The sequence below is a fragment of the Impatiens glandulifera genome, chromosome 1 (genome assembly GCF_907164915.1).
Source record: "Impatiens glandulifera chromosome 1, dImpGla2.1, whole genome shotgun sequence".
In the NCBI taxonomy this organism is placed as follows: domain Eukaryota; kingdom Viridiplantae; phylum Streptophyta; class Magnoliopsida; order Ericales; family Balsaminaceae; genus Impatiens; species Impatiens glandulifera.
The window spans coordinates 160,677,836-160,695,795 of record NC_061862.1 but is presented as its reverse complement, the minus strand read 5'-3'; the positions used below and the strand labels follow the sequence as shown (position 1 = coordinate 160,695,795).

At 31.4% G+C, this 17,960-nt stretch overlaps 1 pseudogene; it reads right to left on the bottom strand.

Annotated features, from left to right (window-relative positions):
• Window positions 1-857: 857 nt before the first annotated feature.
• LOC124913786 lies at window positions 858-3,192 on the bottom strand (annotated as a pseudogene).
• Window positions 3,193-17,960: the final 14,768 nt, after the last annotated feature.

The window sequence follows — 17,960 nt, the reverse complement described above, 5'->3', positions numbered from 1 at the left end:
CCACACCAGCATACATGTTCTGATTCAAAAAAGTGGGTAGAGCAGGAATGTATAGATCATTTATATTGCGATCTTCATCCACATTTTGGTCCATAAGATTCATGCTCCTTCCTCAAATATCTCTGGCTTGAACTTATAAACGATGTCGCCCCAGTCCTGCAGGTGGTGATGCATCGCCAGAACCTGGATTGTCACTTTAGCTTTGATAATCAACATATTTTCAAGCTTCACATCATTTTGAAGCTGCCTAACGATCTCACTGTCTCGTTGATGATCATGCTCATCTGCATTCAACAAGCAAGACCTTTTTTCAGTTCAGTTCATTTTGGGGGTTGGTTAGGCAACAAAGGCATCAAATGTTTAGAAGTAAGTTCATATTATAAATTTGAGAAAGGAAAAGAAAAAGCATTCACCTGATTAATTAAGTTTTAAGAAAATGATGAAAAGTTTTAAGAAAATCCAAAAGGTAGTAGTATAGAAAAGGACAAAGAAGTGATGGATACGAAAAAGTATACGAAAAATAGCGTTGAGTAAAATTTTATTTTGCAAGTATAAACTGAATTTTATTAAAGATGACATTCCAAATAAGATTCAATAACAATTACAATTACAAAAGATAGATATTAAGATCTCATTAGAAAATGGATTTGATCACTTGCATACATGTTCTCAATACGCTTCAAATTAACAACAAAACATTAGAAAACCGATTGGATAAAATCCCAGAAAACCGATTGGATAAAATCCCACACTTGCATACGTTTCATTTCTGAATTCGATGATTAAACAATACAACAAAAGAAAGCTATTTCCCATGCATGCTGGTGGGATCTGATTGACAATGGGGAATAACACTGCTAGAGAGGATGAAGTAGCACCTGAATTCCATGCTGGGGACCTATGTAGCACGGATACTCCAAAAAAAAAAAATTCGGAGTATCGGATACGGAAAAACGGGTATCGGATACGGCAAAAGAAGTGTCGTTGACTTTTTATGGAGTTGACCAATCCGATACGGCTTGGATACGATTTGGGTAATTTTTAAAAAGTAAAAATTTTAGGAGGACCGAAATGTTTAAAACAAACTAACCCTAAACTAACATTTCCTCTTTTGACTCAAGCTTCTCTTTTATCTTACTTTCTCTATCTTATATGTTTCTTAGATAAACTAGATAAACTTAAGATTCACATCAAGTTATTAACCAACTATTAATATTTTTTAATTTTTTTAATTATTATTTTATATAATTTTTATAATAATTTTTAATAATATGCGTATCCTAAACGTATCGTATCCTATATTTTCAAAACTTGCCGTATCACCGTATCCGTATCGTATTATACGACACGAGTATCCGTATCCGTGCAACATAGTAGGGAACAAATGACCAATTTCTGCATAGGAGCATGTACGTAGCTGGGACATAGCGAAAACGCATATCGTTGTAATATCATTGATATTGCAATCTTTGTCTCGTTAAGTGCAAAGTTCATTCCAAGGCACATTCTGGGTCCATAACCAAAGGGAATGAATCTAAGCGCCCCATTCTCCACATGCGCCGCTCCTTCCTCAAATCTCTCCGGCTTGAACTTATAAACGTCCACGCCCCAAGTCTCCGGGTCGTGATGCATAGCCAGAAGCTGGATTGACACTTTAGTTTTTCCGGGGATAATCAAATTATTTCCAAGCCTCACATCTTTCTCAATCTGCCTAACAAGCGCATCGCTCACAGGGTACAGTCTCAGTGTCTCGTTGATGATCATGCTCATCTGTATTTATGCACCCACCCATTTTAATTTTCGATAAAAAAAAAAGAAACTATTTTCATCATTCAGATCATATTTCTTACTGTTTTCATTTTGGAAAGATTGTCTGCGTTTGGAGGGTCTTTTCCGAACAGCTTTAGTACCTCAGTTCTTGCTTTCTCTTGCCATTCCTGATGAATGGCCAATAGAAAGACTACCCACGAAAGCAACAACGTCATGGTGTGTTGCGAAGTAGAATGTCTTGCACTCGTCTACGATGTCTTGTAAGCTGATGACTACATAGATGCTGCTATCCTCACATTTCATTGCCCTCACAAGCAAACTCAGTAGATCCATAGCATGACCATCATCATCATCATCTTCTTCTTCTTCTTCTTCTTCTTCTTCTTCTTCTTCTTCTTCTTCTTCTTCTTCTTCTTCTTCTCTGTTTTTGATAATCGCTAGAATGGAAGCTTCTATGCTTTGTTCCAGTTTAACTTCTTCTATCTCCTGCTTGCTTTTCTTAATTAGCTTCCTGACATTAAGTTCTCTCGGTTTCGATTTAATTAAACACACAAATTAAGGAGTAAATTATAAATATATATATATATACCTAAGAAAGGGTGGAAACCAGAGTAAATAGGTTGGTTGAGCACCCGAGTGGCTTAACTTCTTTATCATCTCAAAAACATTCTTTCCTTGTTCATAGTTTGATCCGAAAACTGTCCTGGAAATGACATCTGAAGTCAGCAAACTGAACTCTTCAGAAACCTCAATCTCCAAGTTGTGATCGTGTCTTTTCCACCTCTCTAGCATCACTCCAACAGAGTCAATCATGACAGGGACCATCTTCTGTACTTTTTTGCATGCAATAACTTTTAAATCAGAATCATATATATATATATATATATGCAAAGTGCAAAGTACCTTTAAGCTCTTTGGTGAGAATGCTGGATTAATGACCTTCCTTTTTCTGACCCATCTTTCTCCTTCAGAAGTGGCGACGTCATTACCCAGTAATCTCTTCAAAAACCCATCCATTTTGAGCTTTAGGAAAGTCTTGTCTCTGTTCTGGAGTATCTCCTTTGCGAGCTCTGTTTCTGCGACGATGAGTTCAGGGATGGGGCCAACCCAAGTAAGCACACACTTTCCGTAGAGCTGGATCCAGTCGTGCAAATGAGGCTGGATACGTGGAAGGATCCGGTGTGAGAGATGATCCAAGGGCTTGCTCAGGGCTTCCATCTTCATACGGAAGACCTCCTTGTAGTTTCCATGGAGGAAGCTGTAAGGAGGGCCGTTGATGCCCTGAGACTTCATCTTTTGTTTCGTTCGATTGGGTACCCACCATGTCCGATACAGGAATGAGACCAGAGACCAAAGGGCGATAGTAGAGACTGAGACAGAGATGAGTACTACTACTGTCGATGCATCCATCCCAACTCCCATGTATGTATTGTTTCTTCTTTATCTAGAAATCATTTTTATATATTAGAGTTGATTTTGGAGGTTTGTTCCTCATGGCCTTTACAGACGTCTCTAAACTAAGTCATGCATGAGGCTGACCGCCGCCTAATAAGGCTGGGTGCTTGATTGTTTGATTTTTTTTTTATGGAATATCATTTTATCTCTTCTCTTATCCATTAAAAAATATTTAAATAACAATTATTTAAAATAAAATAAAATAAAATTTATTTAATCTTTACATATTAATATCTTTTAAATACAAAAAAAAAATATATCTCTTTTCAAAATCAACATCATTTAATATATATATAATATGTTTAATTTGAATTTGTTTGGTTTACTGAAGTCTATGATTAATTTGGATATATATATTATAGAGTAAATGGATACTTAAGTTGGATTGTAAGTTATTCGTTCATAAACTTGAAACGGTTAAAAATAATATTAAAAATAATATAGGTATGTTTCGAATTTGTAACCTAACAAAAAAAAACAAGTACAATCATTTAACCACCTAAACTGATAAAAATTAATATTTAAAACTCAACATCAAATTTGAGAATTAACCTCCTAACAATATAAGTCATTCTCCGCCCCATTCAATTTTGAGAAATCCCCGTGGGCACCGCTTATACCATATTCTCTAAAAAATAATATATTTATATATTAAAATTGTATAAACGGATTTTTTTAATATAATATATATTATAATATATTAAAAATTAATCATAATATAAATAAATAAACTTAAAACTCTTCTAAAATATAATGACCAAATAAATATATAGGTGATTTTATATATTTAATTGTGTTTATAATATTTGGGGTGAGATCGGGGCGGGTAGGGATGGGGGCACAATTACTATCCCCGCCCCATCTCCGGTCAACTACTGGTCAAACCAGGGAAAACTACCTAAATAGGGTAATTCGGTTCGGTTACCGTGGGACGGTTTCAAATTGTCATCCTTCGTGGTTAGTTTGCTGAATGATAAAAGCTGTGTGAAACTCTAATTGAGATTGGTGGTTAATTTTCCGATTAATAAGAGATGTTTGAAAATGTGATTGAGATTGGTGGTTGATTTGCAGAGGGATAAGAGGCGTGTGGAAATATTATTAGAATCGGTGATTGGTTTACCGAGTGATAAAATGTGTGTGAAAATGTGATTGAGATTGATGCTTGGTTTGTTGAGGGATAAGAGACTTGTGAAAATATGATTGAAATGTGGTTTCCCAAGGGATAAGAGACCGATAATAAATGATAATGAGGTGACGAATAGAAACCCTTCCCGAACGAATGATACATCGGGATGATGTTCAAAATGTTCTTGGGAACTATTGGAAGCTTCCCATGCCCTTGTATCAAAGGCTCTATGCCTCAAACAAAAACATCAAACCCTGTAGTTTTGATGTTCTTGAGGACTAGTGAACTTAGCTTTAGTTTAGATAGGACCAAGGAACATCAACGCCCTGGACCGACAAAAGTTAGCCAAAGGCTAACCCAGGACCGATGGACATCAGCGCCCAAGACTGAGGAAAATTAGCTAAAGGCTAACCTAAGACTGAGTGTTCTTCGCACTTAAGACCAACAAAATCAGCTTGAGGCTAACCAAGGATCGAGAATTTCTAAACCTCAACCGAGGACTTCAACACCCCGACCGAGGATTTCAGCACCCCAACTGAGGGACATTTACACCCAACCGAGGATTTTAGCACCTCGACCGAGGGGCTCTAACACCCCAAACGAGAATCCCATAACCCCGGCCGAGGAATTTCTAACCTAGGACCGAGGGTTTTAGCCCCAATCGATAAAAATCACATACATGACTGAGGCACCGGTCCTAGGGTCTGTCTGGTTTCATTTTTAATATTTTAAAATTATATTTGTAATTTTAGGATTCCAAATCATTTTTTAAAAATCCCAGAAAAAAAAAATATTTTAAAATATTTTTATAATACTTTCAAAAAAATATTTTGATAAGGGCTTGTTTGAGATTTATTTTTAAACTCTGCTACATTTAAAACTGATGTTTTTCAGGTATATTCCTCCATAGTCACCGTCATCAAACTACATGTACTAGTATTTAAGCATTTTTGTTACAATTTTAAATATATTTTGTGCATGTCTAGGATCGAAAGAATAATTAGTTAAAATAAAACGTTATACAATCAATTTTCTAAAAGTAAGATTTTATAAAATAGAGACCGTTTTTAATGGGTACGATGGATATAGCGTAAAATCATTTCTCAAGTATCATCAAACTACGAACAAAAAAAAAACTCTAATTAAGATATGTTTATATACGTATACTTTTTATTGATTTTAAATTAAAAATTAATTAGCAACTCTTTATCAGATAAATAATCTTTTAAATTTTTTATAATTAAATTTTAATTTGATTATTTTAATTTAAATAATTATTTGAAATTTGATCAAAAATTAATTATTATTATGATTAATTTTAAAATGTCAGAACATATTTTTATAAATATTTTATATAATGTTTTATTTAAAAGGATTTTTTACACGCAAATTGAGGTTGAAATTTTTCGATCCACAAACTTTTCCGAGACGAAAGGTTTTTCGGAGGTTATTTAGATACATCCCAATGTCTAGATTTAATTGTCAAAATAGTCTTAAAGATACACTAATCTTTAATTGCAGAAAAATGATGATAAAAATCAGATGTGAGCGTTAGACTAAGAGGCCATAAAGATCATTATCGACCCTATCACAAACAAGAGAAATATGTATATCATTATTGCAAAACCCAACATGGATAAACTATCCTTATTCTGGCTTAGACTCCATAGCTCTTCAATGGAGAAATTTGATGAAATGACACTAAAGATCACTTTACCTTATTTGTTATAAGTGTCAACGCTAAAATTAAATGCGTTGGTGACATTTTTCTTTTTTTTGAACGAAAATAACCCGTTGCGAGACGCAACCAGCATTCGCAAGACGCAACCGGTAATCGCGAGACGGTTTTAAAAATAAAAAAATTTGCGTCTCGCGAATGTTGGTTGCGTCTCGCAAATGTCGGTTTACGTCTCGCGAATGCCGATTGCGTCTCGCGAATGTCGGTTGCGTCTCGCGATTGTGAACGTCTCGCGACATGGGCAAAATCGTCCGGAAAAAAAGAAAAGTGTCACCAGCGCATTTAATTTTATGCGCGGACACTTATAGCGTGATCTTTACTGACGTTTCATCAAATTTTCGCTTCAATCACACTTTTATGTATTAGTTAAGTCATCCACATCGGCATTCAAGATTGGGTTGCAAAACTAAGTAATTGATGCAACTATATCTATTGAAATGCAAGATGGCAATCATTTAGATCCTTTTAGACATGATACGATCCTAAAGCTCCGTTGGAGCAGAGGATCCGAAATGATGAAATTCACACTAGGTGGCCAAATACCCAATTTTCTATCATTTTAATTGTTTTCATATTCATTTTTAACCAAACAAAAAAAGGTGTTAAATTACTTTGGCCAATTTATACAAATTTCCTTTTTATATTTTAGGTTAGTCATTTTACTCACTATTTATTTCAATCCAGAACTTATCTAGATAATTATTATTTATTTAAAACAGTTGATTAGTAATAAATATTTATAAAAGTAAAATTGGAATTTTAGTTTAAATAATAGGAAATTATTTTAAAAAATATATTATTATTATTTTTTATATATAATTAGGTATAAAAAATAAAACACTAAAATTAAAAGAAAGTAAACTAATATTAGTTAAATGAGTTTATTTATTTGAATAAATAATAATTTCTTTTTAAATTTATAAATATAATTTTATTTTATTTTAAAAAATTGCAAAACTTTGTAATAATTTATAAATTCATAATAAATAAAATTTTATAAATTTAAAATGGTAAAAATTCATCATTAGACACATTGAAAATCATAAAATTGTAAATAATTAAGTGATCTTATCAATTTTAATTAGATTTTTATTATTAATATAGATGGGCCAGGCAAACAATCTTCACATGCCATACACATGACTGTTGAGCCCAACAAAGATACCTATCATTCGTGTGATCCCCACCGGTTTCAACTCAATGGACGGATGAGATGAACGATCATTATGTATGGATTTTTTTCTTTTATAACTAGATTTAAATAATTTTGTTGAATTATTTAAGTAATAAATCATTTAAGATTATTTAAATCAAACTATATTATAAATATAACTTGTAAAATCATTTTGAATCTTGAAATGAATTGAAAAAAATATTATTTTATAAATTAAACTTAATCCACACAACAAACTCAGATTTCTGAATTATTTTACGAGGGACGGAATCTATATATATCTAATAACGCTTAATTTAAAAGGTTGGAGGTGTACATCACGCTCTCTCCAAAATTATTCACATCATCAAAGTATTTTCTCTTTCTTAGATATATATATATATATTTCTATCTCTTCATTTATCTTTATCAATTAATTGTTTTTCTATCCCTTACCATATATATATTCACACTAATAATATATAAAATATATATTTTTTCATCAATTGTATTAACTTTCATCATTAATTATTCTATGTCTTTACTCTTTTATATATATATATATATTAATATTTTTTTATTAATTATTTTAAAATTAAACCTAATGATTCTCGTCTAAAATATTATATATATTAATCACGGCTCTCTCCAAAATGATCAACATCATCATCATAGGTATTTTTTCTTTCTTAAATATATATATATATTTCTCTCTCTTCTTTCTTTATTTGTTATAGAAAGTGGTTGATTATACATTTTCTGAAAATGTCTTTATTTGTTATTTTGATGCAATGGCTATTTTTTTCTTGAGTTTTGTAGACGTAATGTTGTCATTTTCATAGGGAAAACGAAGCTTTCAATTATTTCAAAGAAGATCCATATTTGTGTAATGTGGTATGAACTCTTGAGCTCAAGTCTAAACTTCCTATCATATATTTTTATTAGTTCTTGAAATATAATTTTTCTTCTCTATTATATATGTTTCGTCTCTCCTTAAGTCTTATTTTGTTATTCAAAGACAGATGAGAGCAAAATTATCTAGAGACTATATATATATATATATATATAATAATTCCCGATTTGTTTGGTTGGTTTTAAGTCCTTTTAATCATCACTTTAATATGTTGATTTTTAATATTTCAATTGAATATTGATGGAGATGATGGGTTCATTGGATTCAAGATTAAACAATTTTGATTTTTTTATTAGGTTTTGGCGATAATGGTGCTATCATGGTTATGCAAAGTTGTTTTTGGTGATAATCGTGTTATCATGCCTGAAGGTGTGAGCAGTAAGTCAGTGAAATTTAGATCATTTTATCATAAAATTTATTTGTAAAAAGATTTTTTAATTTTTCTATTACATTAATTCTTGATTTATTTGGTTTATTTCAGGTACTTTCACAGCCATTATATGCCATTATACTTCTAGATGTAAGCCATTGTCTGAATGTTTGTTTACTTAAAATATTTTAATTTTAAATAATTGTGTTTAGCTTTAGATTTATTATGTATACACTAACTTGGAATAATTTGTTTAATACTCATAATTTTAATGAAATAATAATGTGTTTTATGAATTTAATTTTATTGTGCAACTACTAATTTTATGGTATATTTTAGTTTTTGATACTACTATTTTTATTAAAAAAAATGTTAATAAAAATAAACTCAATAAATATAACCTACCATCTATATATATTAGTATTTTTTATTAAATATTTCATCTAAATAATTTGATTATTTATAAAAAAATTCAAATATAATAAACCCTTCTCATCTAAAATGTCATTTGAGATTTGTATTAAATATTAATATTAATTATGAAAACTATTTAGGAGATTTAAATTGTACAAAAATATACTTACATTACATTGAATATGTTCACACTAATGGATAATAAATATTATTATAACCTCTAATTAATTCAGTTTTATTCTAATTTATAACTAATTATTATAAATAAAATTAACTGATAATAAATGATAAGTCTAAACTTCTTATCATATATTTTTATTAGTTCTTAAAATATAACTTTTCTTCTCTATTATGTTTCGTCTCTTTTAAGTCTTATTTTGTTATTCAAAGACAGATGAGAGCAAAGTTATCTAGAGACTATATATATATATAATAATTCTCGATTTGTTTGGTTGGTTTCAAGTCCTTTTAGTCGTCACTTTAATATGTTGATTTTTAATATTTCAATTGATGTTTAATATTTCAATTGATGTTTTGATGGAGATGATGGGTTCATTGGATTCAAGATTAAACAACTTTAATTTTTTTTATTAGGTTTTGGCGATTATGGTGCTATCAATCATGGTTATGCAAAGTTGTTTTTGTTGATATATAGTTATTTTGTGTATTAATTTTAAAAAAAATTATTATTATTTTAAACAGTCATTAAGACTATTTCTAAAATGATTTTTAAGAAATAAAAATTGAAGGATTACTTTTTAAATGTAAAAAAAAAGTTGTTTTTTTTAACATTTCAATCATATTTTCAATAATTCTTAAATGTAATTAACGATAATTATGATGAAATATATTTTTATTAATAAAATTCACTTTTTATTTTATGACAGTCTTATTTAGAAAAATTATATATTTCTTAAAACAGATTAATAAGGATAATTTTTATTGAGATTATAAAGTACAAATCAATAACCATAACTTTTAACATAATTGTTTTAATGAAAAATTAACAACAATCTTTATCCGTTTAAAAAAAAAAGTCAATAATGCTTTTATTATCCTATTGATTGTGGATTATGTGGAGTGATTAATTAATGGTATTTTGATTTTCATATAATTATTTGTTGGGTATAAAATAAATAATTAAAATTATGGAGTTTGTATTTAATGTAAAAAAAACCAAATTATTGTTAAGGGACTTAAGTTGGTCTAATTTATTTTATATAAATATGTATTAGAAAGAATTGAACCCAAACAACTATATTATTATTATAATTTTTTTTTAAAATTTGGGATATATATATAATAACTTCATAGAACACCTACATTTGGGTAGAGTCGGATCTAAGCGTTGGCTAGGAAAGCGTCCCGTAGTAAGAGGAGTAGTTATGAACCCTGTAGACCATTCCCATGGGGGTGGGAAGGGAGAGCCCCAATTGGTAGAAAAAAAACCCACAACCCCTTGGGGTTATCTGCACTTGGAAAAAGAAGTAGAAAAATGAGCAGTTAATCCTGTTGTGAACAGAGTTATTATTGCAAAAATATGTGAATACAACCAACTATCATTAAGAATTTCATCTTTAGACCAAAAACAAGCAAGGGGTAGAATACCACAAAGAGAGGGTGTACCTAAAAAAACCGTTTTTTTTATAATTGACACGTGTTTTGTTAAACCCCCCCAATAAGAATCATATTCTGACTTTTATCTAACGAATATCCAACAATAGCTTCCATTGAATGAATAACCGAACCAGATGCTAAAAACAATAATGCTTTCGAATAAGCATAAGTAATTAAATGAAATAAAGCAATTCGATAGGATCCCATACCTAAAGTAAACATCATATAACCCAATTGAGACATTGTAGAATATGCTAAACCCCTCTTAATGTCTTTTTGAGCCAGAGCTAAAGTGACTCCTAAAAATAATGTTATTATACCAATTAACGAGATTAAATTCATTATATAAGGTATGGTTATGAAAAGAGGAAGAATACGAGCTACAAGAAAAATGCCCGCTGCTAGCAGCATGGATAAGCGTTGAAATAGGAGTAGATCCCTCCATAGCATCGAGTAACCACACATGAAGAGGGAATTGTGCAGATTTAGCAACTGCACCGACAAATAATAGAACAACACACAAAATAACCAATAAAACATCAACCTCATTATTCAAAATATTGAATATTTCGAATAAATCCTGAAATTCAAAACTACCTGTTATCCAATAAAAACCTTAATTTTTTTATATTTTCACACAAATAAATTTTATATTTTGTTTTAATAAAATAAAAAATTATATGTGTTTTTTATTTATTTAAAAATTAAATATTTTAAAAACAAATAACATTTCTCTCACCTATAATTTATATATATTAATTTACTTTCCTAATTTTTTTTCTCTCTCATCTTTATATTTATATATATATATATATATATATATATATATATATATATATATATATATATATATATATATATATATACTAAATTAGTAATTATATAAGAGAAAATTTGAGAATTATTATTATTATCATAATTATTTTTATATATATTAATTTTTTCTTCCTAATTAATATTTTTTATTTTCTTTTTATAACTTTAATAATTAATTTATATTTTATTTTCTCTTTATTTTATTGGATAGATTTCTCGGGGCTCCAATTATTTTTAATGTTTAATTCAATCCAGATGAGATTGATGCACAAGAGGATGTGACGTTCATCGCGTCGTCTTCTACTAACCTTCCACGCTGTAACTACATATATCTTTAAGTTACACATTGATTTTTCTGAGTTTCGATTGATCTTGTATTCTGTTACACTTTTTGGTAGACGACATACCAGAAAATTGTTTTGTTGCAGGACATCGTAAATGGTGAGTGCATCGTCTTCTTCCCCTGATGAGACGACGATGGCGATGAAGACGACGAGGAAGAGGAGAGATGAGAAGAATCGGAGGAGTGACGTGATAGTTGTAGGATACCAAGTGTTCGACGAAATGACAAAGAGAGATTCTTACTTTCTCATCTCCTTTAATAAATAAAACTTTTATATAATTTTCAGAGGAGAGTCCACCTTCCACCATTTTCTCAACTTTTGATTTCTAAAAGTTGTCTAAATAAATTTTATTCTTCCTAATTGCTTAAAGTTTGAGCCAATTTTAAACTTTTTTATAATTGAATCTAGGGTTAATTATGAGATTATATAAAAAATCATCACTTTACTTCCAACTCTAGGCATTGTTTAATTCGATTATGACATAACAATTGTTGTCACAGATTTGTCTGGTTTACTCGAGGGAGCTCAGCAAGGTTTTGGTTTAATCCATGAATTTCTTAGTCACATAGAAAGATGTTTTGTTTTGGTAAAATGAAACTATATATTCATTAATGTCATCATACTGTGTTGCTGCTTATTTATAACCATTATGAAAATCAGGTACAAGTTATTGATGGTTCATATGAACAGCCAGAATACGAATATGATTCAGTTCGGCTTAAAATATAATTGTTTATTCTAGAGCTTTCTGAAAAACCATGTTGCGTAGATTATAAATAAATTGATCTTCCCGAAGCATATGAGAAATGGGCATCATTCAAGGAAAATATTAAAGGACGTGACATTATATGTTTTTTGTATTAGTGCTGCCACTGGAAAGGGTACCCACAAAGTGATACTTGTAGCTTATGAACTCATACTGGCTCAAAGAGAAGACAGTATAAATAAAGTTCTTACTCTTTATTTAAAAGAAATCTTAATATCTCTAGAATATTTAAAATCTTATATTAATGTTTAGATACAAAATTATTTCCAAATATTGCTCTCTTTTAGAGTGGGATGTCTCAATTTTCATTGTATCTCAACTATGGACATCTTTCTCTATCTATAAATTTATTAACAGTTTTACAGAAGTATATTACACACGTGTTTATGAATGAACCTATAAACATATTTTTGTTTGTGATGATGATACAAAGCATAAACTCTTTATTTTTTATGTTAGATTCTCTTTTCATTACTAAACATGAATTGATAATTATATAACTGACAACTTTTCATTTCAGTTATATAGATTCAGAAAGATGTTTGGTAGTTTATAACAAAATGGATCATCCAGAAGCACATGAAAAATGGGTATCATTCAAGGAAATTTTGAAGGGCGTGGTATTAAATGTTTTTGTATGAGTGTTGTCACGAGAAATGGTACACTAGAAGTGATATATGCAGCTTATAAACTCATATTGGCTCAAAGAGAAACAATATAAATCAAGATCTTACCTTTTTTAAAAAGAAATCTTAATGTCTCTAAAATATTTGAAGTATCATATTAATGTTTAGATACAAATTTGTTTTCAAATATTACTCTCTTTCAGAGTGGGAGATTTCTATTTCATTGTATCTCAGCCAAATACATCTTTTTGTATCCATAAATTTATTAACGTTTTTTCAGAAATATAATGCAAAAGTGTTTATGAATGAACCTATAAACATATTTTTGGTTGTGATGATGATACAAAACATAAACCCTTTATTTTTTATGTTGGATTCTCTTTTTATTACTAAACTTGAATTGATAATTGTATAACTGACCACTTTTCATTACAGTTGCATAGATTCAGAAAGAAGATTTTGATACAAGAGAGAAAAATATTATGGTTAAATATAGTGACGAGAATAAAGTGACAGTTATAATGTAGTTAATTGTGAAGAATGTGTTATGAAATGATTTTAGTTGTATCAGATTTCAGCACGTGTTGGAAGTATGTGGAGTATACAAGTCTTTGTCTAAATTTTGGTGTAAAGGAGGTGACACCGTTTTTGTTGGAGATGTTAAATTTAGGTTTTTCTTCTTCCAACGATTTTGTATCTTCTTAATGATTGAGTTATGAAAACACATTTTGTAGATGGAGATGACATGGAATGACTCTAATGGACCAGATGACCTAAATAGAATTAAAATCTTAACTTTCATCTACACAACATGTAAACATAACTGATCACTTTTCATTACAATTACATAGATTTAAAAAGAAGATTTTAGCACATCTTAGAAGCAAGTTGGTATAGAAGTCTTTGTCTAAACTTGGTGTAATGGAGGGTGACACCGTTTTTGTTGAAGATGTTAAATTTAGCTTATTCCAACGATTTAGTATTTCTTAATGATTATTATGAACACATTTTGCAGAACACCAATAAATTTACATTAAAAAATTTCATTCTTTAACATTAAAAAGAACAAAACTTATAAAATTAATAAAGAAATTAAAATAGTGTAAGTTCATGTTTATATTTATATAAGAATATTTAGTTCATATAAGTTCGTTTATAAAAAATTAAAATATTGTAAGTTCATATATATTTTCTTTTAATATAAATATATATTAATTTTATATAAATATTTTTTTATTTTATATAAACATATTGAATTAAATATCATATAAAAACTTCATTTATATTTTTTCCCGTACAACGTAGGGTATTTTACTAGTTTAATATTATGAATGATGTCGGGAATGATGTGAGAACAAGTAATTAAACAAAATATAATAAAAGAGAAAAATTAAATTTTTTAAGTTCAATCACGTATTGATACATCATTCCCGACACCATTCCTTACACAAAATTCTCGTTCTCTGTCGTTAATAATAATAATAATAATAATAATAATAATAATAATAATAATAATAATAATAATAATAATAATAATGGTATTTAAAATTGAATGAGTTTGAGTGTGTTGGGTTCTGTGGTTCGGGTTTAGGATGTCTAAACGGGAAATTTGATGAAATGGCCCCCATAACAGGGGAAATTCCAAAAAGGGCCCCCGCCTACTAAAGTTGGCAAAAAGGGCCCTTTTGCCCTGCGAAATGTCGGAAATACCCCTTCGGCGCCATTTCTTACGCTCAAAGACGCGAATTACCAATCACGCGATTTAATCTAAATCGCGTGAGTTCATCACCGCGATTTAGATGAAACGCGTGATTCGTAATTCGCGTTTTTAAATGTACGCGATTTACCATGCACGCGATTTAATCTAAATCGCGGTGATGAACTCACGCGATTTAGATTAAATCGCGTGCATGGTAAATCGCGTCTTTAGTCTTATATATAATTTTTCGGCCCTAATTTTAAACAAAACCACCCCGATTCTCCCTCCCACTCCGACTTCCAAAACCACGTCTTCTCAACTGCCGACTTCCTTCAACATCGATCAAGATCATCGTTCACTCAACATCGTTCCTCTTTCAACGTCATCGACTTTCCACTCTATTCGACATCATCGTCTTTTTCCGCCGTCTATTCGACATATTCCGGTAAGTTTAGGGCTTTAAGGGTTAGGGTTAGGTTTTGGAAGTGCATTATGCCGTTTATATTGATTTATATTGATGTATTTAGGGTTTAGGGTTTGGTTCTGGTTTCGTTTATGTGTGTAAATGCTTTTAGTGTATATGACGAGTATTGTATCAATGTTCTTATTCTGCATGCATGCATTTCACGTTTATTCATTCATTTCTCGTTTAAGAAATGGCATTTTCGTGTTTGTTATGTTCTTGTGAAGAAATGGTTTTTTTGTGTTTTCTTTGACTGTGTAGGCTTAGGGTTTAACTTTTGCTGCTTTACTGCATAATACACTGCTTAATTTTCGTCTGTTCTTATTCTGCTTTACTGCTTTACGTTTAATAGAATGCCAATGAGACAGGATGAGTTGTTGATTTAAGAAATGACACATCATATGCTTAATGTATTTAGAACTGTCCATTACTGCACCTTAATGTATTACTGCACCTTTACTGCACCTTAATGTATTAAGAAATTTGCAAGCATCTCTCAATGGTTAATTCGATTTGCTTATTCCCATCTTGTTCATTGTTTTGTAGATGGAGTCCACTACAATACCCGAGTTTGCTGGGAGGGTATCCTGAAAAACCAATATGGGAAATATTGCTGCCAAGTTTGCCAAGATGAATCTAACTGAAAGGGTAGAGGAAACCCAATTCAGATTCTTATTCAAAGGGCACCCGTTACTGCGTTTCTCAGGAATGATTATACACCACATGCTCCTCAGGAAGTCCAGCTCAAATTCTATGGAGATGAAGTTCCTTGTGAATGGAGAAGAGCTGTGCTTCGGGATGAGGGAGTTTGCATTGGTTACAGGTCTCAATTTTGGGAGATTCCCTACTGAGCAAACAATTTTCAACCAGGTTGAAGAATCTCCAACTTTGGTTCTTAAATATTTTAAACGTATTCCACTTATTAGAATAGGAGACCTTCATTCAAAATTCCTGTCCTGCTCTGATAGGGAAGATGCATGGAAATTGGGGCTGGTATACCTTGTTTCCCATTATCTCTTTGCCCTTGACCCGAGGAGGATAATAAATATGAAACTCTTCAGCATGGTCGATGACATCGACACCTTCCTCAATTTTCCATGGGGAAAGGTGGCCTTTAGAGCAACCATGAAGGGTTTGACCAGAGACCTTGATCGCTACAGGAAGCTGTATCTGCAGAAGAAGGATGCCGCCTCGGGGAAGAAGAACAAAGACAAAGACAAAGATGTCGATGTTTCTTATACCGTATATGGGTTCGCACTAGCCTTACAAGTGTGGACTTATGAGGTGATCCAAACGTTTGTCCCCAATCTTGCAATTAAAACGACGCTTCAAACTGAAGAGCCTGTCTGCCCAAGAATAATACAGTACAAATCAAAGAGGAAGAGCACTGCCTCTGATCTTCAAACTGCCCTGCAAGGCACGATTGTTAAGAAAATGGAATTGTCTGAAGAAGAGAAGATCTTATATGCTGGGGATGACTTTGAAGATATGGGAGGTAATGTTTATGATGTCTTTTTTGATCTTGACTGCAGAAAGAGGAAATTTGGAGATATTGACGATGGAGTTCCTCATAAAAAAACTGTCATGAGGAAGAAAAGACAAATTACTCCAGCCAAAGCCAAACCTTCCACAAGAAGAAGAACCCGCAACCCTACCCCCAGCACCAGCACCAGCACCAGCAGCTCTTATTCTGTCGAGAGCGCCACGAGTAGAAAAGACGAAGAAGAAGAAGACGAAGACGAAGAATCCTCTCCCCCAACTCCAACAGCAACAACTCCCCACGATAGATGTAGATTGGATCAACTTTCGAAGGAGCTAAAAGAATTCAAAACTGTAATGAGAAACGAAATGACTCTCTTCAAAACTGAAATGAGAAATGAAATAAGTCTCATCAAAACCGAAATGAGAGATGACATAATTCTCATTAAACGGATGTTAAAGCAACTACAGCAAGGGGAGAAAAAGAAGGAGAATGAAGAAGAAAAGGACGAGGGGGATTTTGAGGTGAACACTGAGGACAATGATGTGGTGATTTTGGAGAAAGACAATGCTGTGCTTGTGGAGGAGAATGAAGTTGAGGTATGTATTTCTTGTATTTCCTTGAATTTGGATAATTGGTGCATTTCTTGCATTTCGACTAATTGAAGGCTTTTCTGTTTATTGTAGGATGGACAAGAGGAAGACAATGATGTGCTGATTTTGGAGAAAGACAATGTTGGGCTTGTGGTTGTGGAGGATAATGAAGTTGAGGTATGTATTTCTTGCATTTCCTTGCATTTGTATAATTGGTGCATTTCTTGCATTTCGACTTATTGAAGGCTTTTCTGTTTATTGTAGGATGGACAGGAGGAAGACAATGTTGGGCTTGTGGAGAAAAATAATGTTGAGGAGGACAATGAAAATGAAGAGAAGACAGTTGAAGATGGTGTTAAAAATACTGAGGTAAGCATTTCTTGCATTTCTTGCATTTCGCGCACTTTTCCTAATTCTTGCATTTGGACTAATTGAAGGGCTTTTCTGTTTATTGTAGGATGGACAGGAAAAAGACATTGTTGGGCTCTTGGAGAAAACCACTGTTGGGGAGGACAATGAAAATGAAGAGCAGACAGTTGAAGATGGGGAAAAAAATTTCGAGGTATGCATTTCTTGCATTTGGTGCAATTCGCGCACTTTGCCTATTTCTTGCATTT